At 36.4% G+C, this 12,448-nt stretch overlaps 1 long non-coding RNA gene across 1 annotated transcript; it reads left to right on the top strand.

The window, feature by feature from the left end:
* The first annotated feature begins 924 nt into the window (after positions 1 to 924).
* Positions 925 to 4,724, top strand: LOC145579134 (uncharacterized). Its single transcript, XR_014099038.1, has 4 exons — positions 925 to 1,338; positions 2,531 to 2,609; positions 2,877 to 2,964; positions 4,498 to 4,724. It is a non-coding gene; the product is annotated as an uncharacterized LOC145579134 (long non-coding RNA).
* Positions 4,725 to 12,448: the final 7,724 nt, after the last annotated feature.

The following is a 12,448-nucleotide window of genomic DNA, read 5'->3' as shown; positions in this document are numbered from 1 at the left end:
CCAGTGAAGAAGAAGTTTTCTTAGGTGATACCAAGGAAAATTCGTTAAGTCTGAAAGAGGACGTTCATAAACTTCGAAATGTTGTTCCCATGCTTATGAGTGCGGTAGAAGGACTAGCGAGTTGGATGATGGTTATTGAACAAAACTCTCATTGTCAGTGTCGAAAGAATGAAAAGAACGAGTATCCTCCTTTTTCTTCTTCCAATCAAGGATTTAAGGAAAAACTCAATACTCCTAAGCCACGGGCAAAACAGACCATTGATGAATGCACACCAATAGGAATGACTTATAATGAAGCTTTCGACTACCTCTAGGGCTAAGGTTTCATTCACCCCATTGGTCCAATCCCAGATCCAATACCTGAGAAACGGTCTCCAAATTTGGATCCAAGCTCCTATTGCAAATATCATAGAGGCCATGGTCACACCATTAAAAGTGCTTAGCTATTAAAGATCGTATTCAAGACCTCATTGATTCAAATCGCTTTCATGTTCCTCCGAGCAACAAGAAGGCCAAGATTAATTACTAGTGGAAAAAATCTTATTTGTAACAAGCTATTCGTAACGGACATATGATTTTCCGTTACAATTAAGTCATTCATAACGGGCAAATTCAATGTCCGTTACAAAAAAGTTATGAAATGGGCAGGAAAAGGGTTATTCGTAACGGACAAATTGGTGCTCGTTACGAAAAAGTTGTTATTCGTAACGGACATATTGGTGCCCGTTACGAATAAGTTGTTATTTGTAACAGGCATTATTCTGCCGTTACGATTAAGTAACTAATCGTAACCAACAAATATTGCCCGTTACAAATAGAAAAGTCAACAGAATTTTGACCTTGTTATTTGTAACTAACATAGGGTGTCCGTTACGAATAAAGTAAGCCCTAAATTTTCACTTTCCCCTTTCTCACTCCCTCTGTCAAAAAAATTCCTCTTTCTCTCTCCAATATTGAAGCAGCTCCCGCGCGTTTTGCTCCTCTCATTCTCACTCTTCTCCTCCATTGAAGCGCACTTTGATTTCTCCATTATTGAAGCGCACTCCGAGTTCTCCATTATTGAAGCGCACTCCGAGTTCTCCATTGAAGCGCACTCCGAGTTCTCCATTATTGAAGCGCACTCCGAATTCTCCATTGAAGCGCACTCTGCGTTCTCCATTGAAGCGCAGTCCGAGTTCTCCATTGAAGCGCACTCCGAGTTCTCCATTGAATGAAGCGCACTCCGAATTCTCCATTAACAAAGCGCACTCCGAGTTCTCCATTGAAGCGCTGTATGAGTTCTCCATTGAAGCGCTGTCTGAGTTCTCCATTGAAGCGCTCATAGTTCTCCATTAAAGCGTACTCTTTCTCTGTCCTGCCCCAATTTCGTAACCCTTGTTTCAGTTTGCTTAATTGCAATTACTGAATTATAGGTTTTATTTTTTTTTCCCCCAAATTAATTGATTGATTTTACTATTTTCCATTTGTTTTGGGTTTTATTATGTTTTAGTTTAAAAGCCTTTGAATTTTGAGCTAAGTATGAATTATGTTTTTGTCTGACTTGTTTTTGGAGAAAGTTACCTGCTATCTGAGAATATATGCTGTAATGCTACATTTTCTATGATAAATTCAGTTTATATGAAAAATTATAGAGTGGAAATTGCAACCAAGTCAAGGATGAGGCTGCCTACTATATTGATTCAACAATTATTGAGGTGCACAAGTGAAAAGGAAGTTTTGAAAAAAAATAAATAATAATAAAAGATATTTCCTTCAATGGTGTGCTTTTTAGATCATATTTCTCTGTAACTGTAATGAGGATGTGTGGATTATTAGATATATAAAAAATATTGGGGAATAATGCCAGCCTTTGTAGTGCTTATGAGTATGTGTGTGTTTTTACAGGAAGGAACTTATGTGTTTGAACTAATTGTTACTTGAATCAATATGTTGCATCTTTAGGATTTCGGAATTGAATTGACATTGCTTAGACATATCGTGATGGAAACACTTTTATTGCATTATGTGACTGCAAGACCTTGTTTTGTACAATCATAGAGTTGGCAAAAAATCGCTTTATTGAGCTAGGTGCTGAGCTATGGCATTGTTGTCACCAATTTTTCCCTCGTGTTTTATCCTCAAATTAAAATGGTGTTAAGTTGCTGAAATATCTGTGTTTGCTTCTTGCCGACTAACTGTTATGTCTTATATAGCACTTTGTGCATTCCTGCCCTTTCCTACTGAGATAGTACAGCTTCCATAAGATAGCACAGGGCGTGCCAACTTTCCATGATAGCCTGTACACATTATCTTGTTTGTATCAGAACGCCCAATTAGCAAAATAGTTTGCCTTTTTCTGTTGAGATAGTGGTGATAGGAAATTTTGTGCCCTGTTGTAACATTTTATGATTGCTACATTCTGCTGTTTCTTGTGTAATCACTCTCAGGATGTGCAAGAAGCATGAAATTGGTTTAGGACCTCCATTTTCTATCATGATGAAATTAGTGTTCTCTTTGGTTATTGATTGTGTTTATGTTTGTTGATGTTCAGGTTTCATCATATCTGGTTACCGTAATTCCCAGCAATAATAAGCATCGCCAATTGATTATGACATAAGTTTTCATTCGTGGTATAAATTTGACATTTCTACAACACAAGGGCTCTTTTCAATCACTATAAGAGGAACAAAAGTTTAAAAGTTCATATTTCAAATAACTTTTGAATGTTATCAAAATAAAAACCTTTACAAAATTGTTATCTGACCCTAAGTTTAAAAGTCTTACTACAGTGATATTCCTGGCCATTTGTTTGGAAATGGAAACTTACTTCTATTTAATTTGATATTTTGATTTTGGTGGGAAATGGGAGTGACTTGAATCTGATGTTTCAGGACCAGCTCGGTCCTTAGCTCCCTCAACTCCATTAAAGAAGCTCCGTCCTCATTTCAAGATGGTGTTTTGATTCGGCTTAAATCTGACAATTTGGTATGAGTAATTAATTGTTTTGTAGCTTGTTTTTTTTGTTTAATTAGTACATTGCATTGAGAGTTTCTTTCTTATGATTTTTGTTTAATTTTCTTCCAATTTTATGCCAATTCAAATGTGTTAATATTTATTATGCTTTATATAAGGTTGTCAATTGTTATTGATTTCAATTCATAAAAACCAAAATATAAGGTAATTAAGGATGTTTAGTGTTATATTGTATTAATTTGAAACAATACATGAAAGATAAGAAAGGTAGAACTCCCTTAGGCAATTTTCAAGCCTTTTTGGCTCTATACGCTCCTAAAAGTGAGTAATTGGTCAATTCTCATTGATTTCAATTCATAGAAACCAAAATATAAGGTAATTAAGGATGTTATGTGTTATATTGTGTTAATTTGAACAAATACTTGAAAGATGGGAAAGGTAGAAGTCCCTTAGACAATTTTGAAGCGTTTTTGGCTCTATAAGCTCCCAAGAGTGAGATAATGGTCAATTTTCATTGATTTCAATTCATAAAAACCAAAATATAAGGTAATTAAGGATGTTTAGTATTATATTGTGTTAATTTGAACCAATACATGAAAGATGGGAAAGGTAGAAATCCCTTAGGCAATTTTGAAGCCTTTTTGGCTCTATACGCTCCTAGAAGTGAGTAAATGGTTACTTTTCATTGATTTCAATTCACAGAAACCGAAATATAAGGTAATTAAGGATGTTTAGTATTATATTGTGTTAATTTGAACAAATACTTGAAAGATGGGAAAGGTAGAAGTCCCTTAGACAATTTTGAAGCGTTTTTGGCTCTATAAGCTCCCAAGAGTGAGATAATGGTCTATTTTCATTGATTTCAATTCATAAAAACCAAAATATAAGTTAATTAAGGATGTTTAGTATTATATTGTGTTAATTTGAACCAATACATGAAAGATGGGAAAAGTAGAAGTCTCTTAGGCAATTTTGAAGCCTTTTTGGCTCTATACGCTCCTAGAAGTGAGTAAATGGTTACTTTTCATTGATTTCAATTCATAGAAACCGAAATATAAGGTAATTAAGGATGTTTTGTATTATATTGTGTTAATTTGAACAAATACTTGAAAGATGGGAAAGGTAAAAGGCCCTTAGGCAATTTTGAAGTGTTTTGGGCTCTATACGCTCCCAAGAGTGAGATAGTGGTCAATTATCATTGATTTCAATTCATAGAAACCAAAAAATAATATAATTAAGGATGTTATGTGTTACATTGTGTTAATTTGAACCAATATTTGAAAGATGGGAAAGATAGAAGTCCTTTAGCACAATTTTGAAGCCTTTTTGGCTCTATACGCTCCCAAAAGTGAGTAAATGTTAACTTTTTATTGATTTCAACTCATAGAAATCAAAATATAAGTCAATTAAGGATGTTATGTGTTTTGTTTCTATATTATGAGTTTCATTTCTATAATTTGGTTCATCACATTTATTCTAATGATTGTTTTTATTATGGATTGTTTTTATTTTGTAACCACTTTCATATGGTTTTTTTTTCAATAGGATTTTAGTCCAAGGACCGCCCCGTATGATGTTGGCGAGTTGAATTTGGTTCGAGAACAATGGGCGCAATACTTTAGAAGTAAATATTTATTGAATGCTTAACTATTAGCTTAGGTAGAACAACGTAATATTTTTAGTGTTGTTGTATATGTTGGATAAATTTATACAAGTTTTTATTTGTAATGTGTTACTACTTCAGTTTTTATATTACGTCGTATTAATTTTTACGAAAGATTGATCGGTATAATTGCTTTTTACAGGAACAGGTATATTATAACAGGTTTTAATTAATATATATTAATTATATATAAATACATGCTGTCGAAATTAAATAAAATGAAAATTTAATTTAATAATTATTTGTAACGGGCAGCAAAATTGTCAGTTACAAATAACCAGTTATTCGTAACGGGCACTTTTGTTGCCCTTTACAAATAAGTGTTAAATTATATACAATAAAACTCTATTCGTAACGGACATTTAAAATGTCAGTTACGAATAAGGGTTATTCGTAACGGACATCTAAAATGTCAGTTACGAATAATGGGTTATTCGTAACGGACATCTGAAATGTCAGTTACGAATAATGGGTTATTCGTAACGGACATCTGAAATGTCAGTTACGAATAATGGGTTATTCGTAACGGACATTTCAGATGCCCGTTACGAATAACCCATTATTCGTAACGGACAGTGCCCGTTACGAATAACAATGGCCATCTGTAACGGCCGCATACGTAACGGACGCTGCCCGTTACGGATGGCCCTTTTTTGCCCGGTACGGATGAGGATTTTTCCACTAGTGAATAACAATGGCGGCAATGGAAAGAGCTGAAAGAGAGATGACTCTTCTTCCGCTTCTTCCCATCAAAACGACATTTACAGCGACGAAATTTGGGCTCTTGAAAAAGGTATTTTAAAGACCAAAGAAATGGAAAGAAAGTTCACCCCAATTGAAATAAGCTACAATATCATCTTTGATCGACTCTATGCTAAAAGGCTCATCAGTTCTATTGAACCTATGAAAGGTCCTCCTCCTGAAAAGAGAACACCCGAGTGGACTCCCAACTCCTATTGCAGGTACCATCGAGGAAATAGTCATACTACAAATGAATGTCATAAGTTTAAAAACCTCATCCATGATCTCATCGATGCAAACAAGATTCCATGCTCTCCAACTAGCAAGCAGACCGAGTGGTGATAAGCATGAGGCATGCTTCAATGACAAGATTTAATGTTTCTTTTTCTTATTTTTTGTTTCCCCTTCCCCAATAAGTGTAGCATAGGCACCCTTCATTTTCATTAGATTTATTAAAGTTTGATTTTATCCTTTTTATAAAGTGAGCATTTCTTTTCTTACATATGTGTAGGAGTTTATAGGTACGATTGTGGAAAAACATGAATCATATTCATATAGCACCTAATCCCAAGATCATGCATAACACATAAATAATTAGAATTAATACCTTTGTAGCGTGATTCTACGTGTGATCGAACAAGAACAAGGGAGACAAAGAACCTCAAACGTGATTCCTCTAATTAGTCCACGGGCATAGATTAAGACCTCCACTAATGCTAGTTAGTTGCAATTGAACCCTTCAATTAACCTTCTATGGAGAAGAACGAGCAACGAACCAACCACGAACCACCACACACGCCACTAGGGGTGGCCGGCCGTGAGTCCAAGGGAAGGAGAGAGAGAGTCGTGGGTTAGAGAGAGAGTGAGAGGGTCTTGGGATTTGGATTTGGTTGCCTTGATTCACAATCAACTGTTAATTGTATTTCAATTGTTATGTCGTACAACCCTAGGCATGGATCTTATTTATAGATCTCATCTCTAAATAAGAGTCGATGACAAAGCCCAAAACCTAACTCCAATCTAACTATGCTAGCCCAATCCAATACATGATTAGTTACTTGCTCATGAGGCCCATAAATGGGCCTCTAACTTGCTTAACCCAATACCCTTTTGTGTGACCTCATAGGATCCATTCTAGCGGGCTTTGGACTATTTGACTAGCCCAAAGATCATTGATCATAGTCTAGCAACAGATAATGACAACCCAAAATAACGAACTTATTATCTCCATAATAGTGATCCTTGATATATCTAGTAATTGCACTTATCGAAAACATAACTCCTTCAATCTCCCACTTGTCTGAGATAAGTGCGCAATATTCAAATTCCTTAAGTCAATGTGTGTCGATTTGATGATATGATTGCATCTCATGTCGTGATCAAATTAATCTACAAATCTTTTCTTGAAAACTGAGTTAGAATTACAAAATAAATGATTACTATGTAATCCATTTGAGCACGGCCATGCATTTTCTGAATTCTCCCTCTTCAAGGGGCCAAGACACATTCCTAATTAAATAGGTAGACTCGATCCAATCTTGTGGCAACCAAGGCTCCCACTCAAATCATGAAGTAACCAGGAAACACCCTTATAATCTCCAGTTACGGGAAGACGTTTGAGTGTACACAGTTACATCAATCAATGAATGGAATCAATGTTCCACTCATGTCAAAGGAATCCACTAATATATCTAGAAGCTCTATACTTGAGCTTCAAGGTAGGCCTATAGTTCGATCATGCATCATTCATGCATATCTATGTGATTGACCGAGCTTCACTACGCTCCTATAGCCCATGAAACTGCGCTATCCAATCAATCTTACATGCTAGTCCATTTATTGAAATCATTTATGTCCAATTTAATGATTTCGAACTAGGAACTTGAATAATGTATGGATTTTATTCACCTGTGGGGTTTCATTCACCAGGTCATCAACCTGATGAGCCCATCAATCCATAATTATTTTGGACATTTTATTTAATATCATAAAACCATAATTAAATAAGAGAAATGATGAATTTATAATTAAACAGAATTCTGCCAATGAATGTATTACATATGTAATAAGTTTTTCTCAAAAAAAATTATAACTTAAATTACATCATTAGCCTCAAGCCAGTTGCATTAGCATGTTTCTCATGCTTAGGCAATGGAAGGGGTTTAGTAAGTGGATCAGCGATATTCTCATCCGTATGAACTTTGCACATCTTGACATCTCCTCTGCCAACGATTTCTCGAATGAGATGATACTTCCTCTCAACATGTTTGGATTTGAAGTGTGACCTAGGCTCCTTTGATTGAGCAATGGTGCCATTGTTGTCACAATACAACTCAATCCCTTTTTGAGCACTTGGTACAATGTCCATCTCAATAAGGAATTTCTTAATCCAAACTGCTTCCTTAGCTGCTTCAACCGCAGCTAAATACTCTGATTCTGTTGTAGAGTCTGCGACAGTTCTTTGCTTCGAACTCTTCCAGCTCACTGCTCCTCCATTCAGACAGAAGATCTATCCAGACTGGTTTTTAAAATCATCTCTGTCTGTTTGGAAACTCGCATCCGTATAACCTTTGACAACCAACTCATCTTCGCCGCCATATACTAGAAACATTCCTTTAGTCCTTCTCAAGTACTTAAGGATGTTCTTGGCAGCTGTCCAGTGTGCATCACCTGGATTTGCCTGAAATCTGCTACACATGATTAAAGCATATGAAATATCCGGCCTTGAAGCATAAGGTATAATAGTTATACGTCTCATCTCGTCTGGCATAACCTGACATTGAGATTTACTGAGCGTAATGCCATGGGACATGGGGATAAATCCTCTCTTGGAGTTTGCCATCTCGAATCTATCAAGAATCTTATCAATATAAGTCTCTTGACTCAGTCCAATCATCCTTCGAGACCTGTCCCGATGGATCTTGATTCCCTAGATGTACTCGGCGTCACCCAAGTCTTTCATAGAGAAACAACTCTTCAACCACTCCTTGACTGACTCAAGCATTGGTATGTCGTTCCCCATGAGTAGTATGTCATCTACATACAAGACTAAGAAAACTATGCTGCTTTCATTGGACTTCTTGTATACACAAGGTTCCTCTTCGCTTTTAAGAAAACCAAACTTTTTGATTGATTCATCAAAACGAAGGTTCTAACTCCTTGATGCTTGCTTCAATCCATAAATGGATTTCTGAAGTTTGCATACCTTTCCAGGATTTTCTGGATCTTCAAAACCCTCAGGTTGTGTCATATACACTTCCTCCATCAAGAACCCATTCAAGAAGGCAGTTTTGACATCCATCTGCCAAATTTCGTAATCAAAAAATGCAGCAATCGCTAAAATAATCCGAATGAACTTAAGCATTGCTACTGGGGAAAAGGTTTCATCATAGTCAATACCATGAATCTGTTTGTACCCTTTCGCAACCAGTCTTGCTTTATAGATGTAGGCATTTCCATCCCTGTCTGTTTTAATCTTGTAAACCCACTTGAAACCAATAGGTTTTACCCTATTAGGCAAGTCCACCAGGGTCTACACAGCATTTTAAGACATCGATTCCATTTTGGATTTCATGGCCTCAAGCCATTCATTTGAGTTGGGGCTCGCCAAAGCTTGCTTGTAGGTTGTAGGTTCCTCATTCTCCAATAAGAAGATTTCAGAATCCTCAGTTAATAGAACTTCAACAAACTGCTTGTTTCTGATTCTGGCAGACCTACGTGGGGTAGGAGCAACAATAGAAATGTTCTCTTCAACTCTTTGAAGATTTTCGCAAGAATTAGATTCAAGTGGGACGATAGGAGTCTCGCTAGTCGAATTAGCTTTCTCCGACGCATGATTATGCGCCCTTGCCTCTGATGTGGTGTTATCCACATCCATTTGTTGCTTGTCTCGAATTTCTTTGAGAAATACTTTACTCCCACTTGGCTTTCTAGAGAGGAATTCCTTTTCTAGAAAGACACCATCGCGAGCAACAAACACTTTGTTATCTTCGCGATTGTAGAAGTAATACCCTTTTATTTCTTTGGGATAACCCACAAAGAAACATTTGTCTAATTTAGGGCCGAGTTTGTCGCTTTGTAAACGTTTTACATAGACCTCACAACCCCAAACCTTGAGATAAGACAACTTTGGAACTTTTCCAATCCATAACTCATATGGTGTCTTCTCAACTGCTTTGGACGGGCTTCTGTTTAGTATGTTAGCAACTGCTTCTAATGCATATCCCCAGAATGATATGTGAAGATCAGTAAATCTCATCATGGACTGAACCATATCTAGTAAGGTCCTATTCCTCCTTTCTGACACACCATTTAACTGTGGTGTTCCCGGAGGGGTTAACTGTGAAAGTATTCCACAATTGATCAGATGTTCATCAAATTCTTGGGTTAAATATTCACCACCACGATCAGATCGTAATGCCTTAATTGTTCTCCCAAGTTGGTTTTGTACCTCATTCTGGAATTCCTTGAACTTTTCAAAGGATTCCAACTTGTGTTTTATTAAATAGATATAACCATACTTACTCAAATCATCAGTGAAGGTAATGAAGTAGTTATAACCACCTCTAGCTTTTGAACTCATTGGTCCACACACATCTGTATGTATGAGGCCCAAAAGGTCACTAGCTCTTTCACCTTTTCCAGTAAAAGGCGATTTGGTCATTTTACCTAACAGGCATGACTCGCAATTCTCAAATGATTCATAATCAAATGAAGTTAGGAGTCCATCCTTATGTAATTTCTGGATGCGCGATTGGTTTATATGACCTAACCTACAATGCCATAAATAGGTTTGGTTTGATTTATCTGTTTTACGCTTTTTCTGATCAATGTTGTAAACATGAGTTGTATAATCTAAGACATACAAACCATTAATCAATTTGGCGTTAGCATATAACATATTTCCTTTAGAAATAAAACAACACTTGTCTCTTATTTCAAAAGAAAAACCTTCAGTATCTAAAACAGGAACTGAAATAATGTTCTTGGTAATTGTTGGGACATAATAACAGTTATTAAGCACCAAAATAAGACTAGACGGAAGTCTCAAATGATAGTTTCCAATAGCAAGTGCAGCAACTTTTTCTCCATTTCCTACTCGAAGTGTGACTTCCCTTTTTGCTAACTTCTTACTCCCTTTTAGGCTCTGCATGTTATTAACAATGTGAGCACCACAACCGGTATCGAATACCCAAGTTGAAGAAGAAGTAAGATTAATTTCTACAACAAAAACGTTAGATAACTCTTTACCTTCCATTCTCACTGGTGTATAATTGGGACACCCAAGTATGTGGCAAGACCACCTACCACAATAGAAGCACTGGCTTCCCTCCTTCTTCAAGTACTCCTCTGAGTGGTTGATCAAAAGGTTGACTAGTGTCACTGTCGAGCATTCATCATCATGAATAAGCTTGACTAGATCAAATCCATCATGGAGCGAGAACAGGATAGTATCATGTGCAGAGTCATCATCGAACGGCCTCCCTAGGACATCCATCAGATTAAATAATCCAATCATTTCATTGACATGGGTCCTAACTGACTGACCAGGCATGAGTTTCTTAGCCATAATCTTACAATGGATATGGTAAGTCTCAAACCTTACACTGTCAGTCCAGGAGTAGTAAATCTGAGGTATCGAATTAACGACATCTCTTACATTATAGTCGTTGAAGCCTCCACTTCCTAACCTTCCAATGCCACCTCGGCAGATGGCACGAAGATATTCATGCAGATTGGTCAACTCATAGTGCCTGAACCTTTCTTTCCAACAAGTTGGAATAGATTCTAAAATGAGATTCCTGATTTTCTCTGCATCCGAAACATCTTTCGCATGCCTTTCAGGAGTAAAACCAACAGTATATCTGCTCTCAATAGGTATATATAACCGAGCTTCGAGCTTTTGTCTTTTGAGAACATTTCTCAGCTCGTTCTCCCATTCCCTGAAGTTTCTGAGATTTAACCTTAAATTCAGGGAACAAAGCACATCACAAGAAGGCATGGTAAATAATGAAGACAATTGAAACACACCGTTAGCATCAACTTGAGCATGCGCCTCGTCATCATGAGCAAAAGAGGAAATATAGTTGAAATCATTTGTTCTAGGTTCACTAATGGGATCATGTGACAAATCATGAGAATTCATGCTAATGTTAGAAGAATCAACACATTGCACATCAACATTAGAATCATGATTACCCCTATTATAGACATCCTTAGCAAACCAAACATAGAAATCCCAAGCATCATCAATTGACAATGCTCTAAATTCACCACTATGCATGCTTTCAACTTCATCCCTAGTTTTCTCATTCAAACCAAAATAACAAATCTCACAAGCCTCCCAAAGACTATAACAATTATAGTTCAAAAACCCTATAAGTCTATGGAAGTAGACATTAAAAGACTCACCATCATATTAAGGAAAAGAAAAACATGCCATTTTTTTTTATACAAAACAAACAAAAATCAAATAAAACAAATGTATATACAAAGACCTAGACTCAAGCAATCAAAAACACTCAAACATAGACACCGTTCCCCAGCAACGGCACAATTTTGACAAGGGGAAAACTGGGTCATTGACTAATCTTCCCTAAGCCAAACTAAATTTATAATCACTTAACAAACCTAAATACAAGTGTAGAGGTAAGTCAAGGCTCGACCCTTTAGCAACGGTTATGTTTAAGGGCTCTCAATTATGCCCTAAGCTAGGTCGAAGTCAAGGTAAGAGGTAACACTAACAACTAACAAAACAAACAACCAAACAAATAAAACACTAGGAATGGTGATCAACAAGTAATCATGACAATTGCAACAACTTGGGAAGATCACGCCAATCAAAGGTTGTGAAGACTAATGATAAGAGCTATCAATTGGAATCAAAGAGCTATCTCCTAATTGTTAAGCTAGGGTTCACTATGAATAATGAACTAAAAGAATCACAATCCAAACCAATCGATAATTGCAATTCCTAAATCAATTGGTCGTCTCATTAGCAATTACAATGCAAACTAACATAATTCTCAAGGCTTAATCGAATTACACACATGCAAACCTTCATTAATCACTTTAATCTCAACAATCAATCAA

Source organism: Chenopodium album, chromosome 14, assembly GCF_948465745.1.
Source record: "Chenopodium album chromosome 14, dcCheAlbu1.1, whole genome shotgun sequence".
Classification (NCBI taxonomy): Eukaryota; Viridiplantae; Streptophyta; class Magnoliopsida; order Caryophyllales; family Amaranthaceae; genus Chenopodium; species Chenopodium album.
The sequence above is the reverse complement of the archived record's forward strand: the minus strand, read 5'-3'. Positions and strand labels throughout refer to the sequence as shown.